At 50.9% G+C, this 2,500-nt stretch overlaps 1 pseudogene; it reads left to right on the forward strand.

The window, feature by feature from the left end:
* The first annotated feature begins 774 nt into the window (after positions 1–774).
* On the forward strand, positions 775–2,233 carry LOC123807769 (annotated as a pseudogene).
* Positions 2,234–2,500: the final 267 nt, after the last annotated feature.

A 2,500-nucleotide genomic window follows, 5' to 3' on the forward strand; every position in this document is an offset into this window, starting at 1 on the left:
CTGGAGCTACAGGCTCCATAGGCGTGGGATCTGACTTCAGGTTTTCTCAGACTGACCGTTTTACCGAAAACATCATCACTGACTAATGAGGAACACCAGTGTTTCTTCTTGTGATCAGTTTTCTCCCCACCGCACTGCTTGGCCAGTGGCACACGTGCCTGGAGTTTGTTACAACAGCGCTGGCCACTTAAATGATTTGGGAATTAGTGAGGCAGAGTAGTAAGAAACTAGGAAAATTCCTTTTCCTTCGCAAGTGGAATGGGGAAACTGAGACAGGGAGTTAAACAGCAGAGCTATTTATAGCCAACTAATAAATCACCAGGGCTTACCTTCCCCGGCCCAAGACACGAATGGTTTCCACACTCCAGATTGGCCAGGCCGACCAACCTGTCTAGGTCCCCCTTCTGTGACATTCCTGGAAGGTGAAACTGACCAGAGAATGGGCCCGACCTCTCTAAACACTCATTTCTGATTAATTAGCATATTAAAAGCACACCTGGAAAGCTAATGAATATGATATTGAGACCCTCCCCTGAGACAGCCCCTGAAATTCCCACCTGTAGAAAACAGAGAAGGGCAGCTGAGTGACAGCAGGGAGCACTGAGGGAGTGAGCAGGTGGCTTTGAGTAGCTAAATGCTTGCACAGCATCCTGGCCCCCAGCCCTTGGCGCTGAGCCTGCCTGGACAGACAAGCGAGGGAAGGTGGGTGGAGCAACTGAGGCTCTGCTGGGGATCTAAACCTGCTGACCAGAGGCCAAAGCCCTAGGGTGAGACATGCCGTCCACCACAGCAGTTGCTGCCCAGGAGATTCAAGGGTTTGTGCGTGATGGCCAGGCCATGGGGAACTTGGAACACCTGCTGGGGTAGTTGCAGGGAATTTGAAAATAACTATTTAAACATTGACCCACTCACCATAGCCTGCAGTGTGAAGGCTATGGATCAGGCGCACCTGACGTCTCTTGGGTACACCCAGGCATTTGCTCCAAGGAATGGCCACTGCTTTGCAGAGGAGGCCCCCCACCCCACCCCCGCTCCGAAGTCCAGCCTGCCCCAACTTATCTTCCCCCAAGTGGAAACTTGGGACCCTACGGCAAGGATCAAGTTGTCACTATTTTGGTTTTTAATATTTTATTTATTTATTTTTAGACACAGGGAAAGGGAGGGAAAAAGAGAGGGAGAGAAACATCAATGTGTAGTTACCTCTCTCTCACCCCATACTGGGGACCTGCCCACAACCCAGTCATGTGCCCTGACTTGGAATAGAACTGGCGACCCTTTGGTTTGCAGGCTGATGCTCAGTCTACTGAGCCACAACAGCCAGGGCAGTCCGTGGTTTTAAGAAGCCCTCTATAAATGGGCTGGCTGTGTAGTCCCACCTCCACTGCCACCCGTGAAGAACAGCCTGTCCCCATTACACTGCCCCCGGCACTCCTCAAGGAGGCTCCAGACCCCTGCCCCTGCTGCCTCTCTCTGGAAGACACAACTGTGCAGTGCAGTTTTTCATCTGCTCTGACACAGACTTGCTTTTGGAAGGCTGCACACCTGGGTTCAAGTGCAGCATTCCTGGCAGGTAGAGCTTCCATGGGTGTGGACACATCACCTTCCTATTTCGACACCTGACTGTTTCTGTCATGGATCTCAGCCAGGCACCTGACCAAAAGGCTTGTGGGCAGCACTCAGAACCCCTCACCTCACAACCACGGCAGATTAAGAAGGTCTTACTTGGGACCAGCGGGACCCTTCAACAAGCCAGCCATACAGATATCCAACTCCTACACAGAGCTTCTCCAAACGCCAATGAAGCAGAACCTGAGGTCCTCCCCAGGGTCTCCCAACCTCCTAGGCGCGTGAAAACAGATTACAGAAGGTGGTGGACAGAGGTAACTTCCAGCACCTACGGTGATGAAGACAGACCTCCCAAAGTACCTCCAAGAGAGCCTTTGTCACAGAGGAGTCACAGAGTGACACCTGCAGACGGAGTCCTAAAAGCTTCTGTCTTACCTCAGCAGGGCCATGCCCCCCACACAGAGTTTTGCCCCTGACCCCAAGTATCAGCAGCAGAACTCTGCACAGACAGAACAGTGAAGGGTCTGCCTGTGGGGTTCCCCGCATCCTGCCCGTTACTGAAAACAGGAAGAAGCTGAGTTCAACATATGATGGGCCTGAGAGACCACCATACCTGGACAAATATGAAACATTTTTAGGGAAGCAGAAGCAAACAAGCAATCCTTAAAAATCTGAGTATTTGCTCTTCCCCAATACAAGTTGTCCTAGCAAATTTCTGCAGGTCCATTTGGGGAAAGATTTAGAAAATAACTATTGACTGAATGTAACGTGATAGTGCAGGATGCTTCCTCACAGGGTCACAGCCTCTGTCTCCTTCAATCAATAGGTCTCGCGTCTGAGAACAGGCCTACATCTGAAAACCAAGCCAGGGATCATGACTTTGGTTGGAACAATTGCCCTCAGCTTTCTGATTATCTATCCTTGGTTTATTCTG

Source organism: Phyllostomus hastatus, unplaced genomic scaffold (assembly GCF_019186645.2).
Source record: "Phyllostomus hastatus isolate PE091 unplaced genomic scaffold, TTU_PhHast_1.1 phas_scaffold_46, whole genome shotgun sequence".
NCBI classification, from domain to species: domain Eukaryota; kingdom Metazoa; phylum Chordata; class Mammalia; order Chiroptera; family Phyllostomidae; genus Phyllostomus; species Phyllostomus hastatus.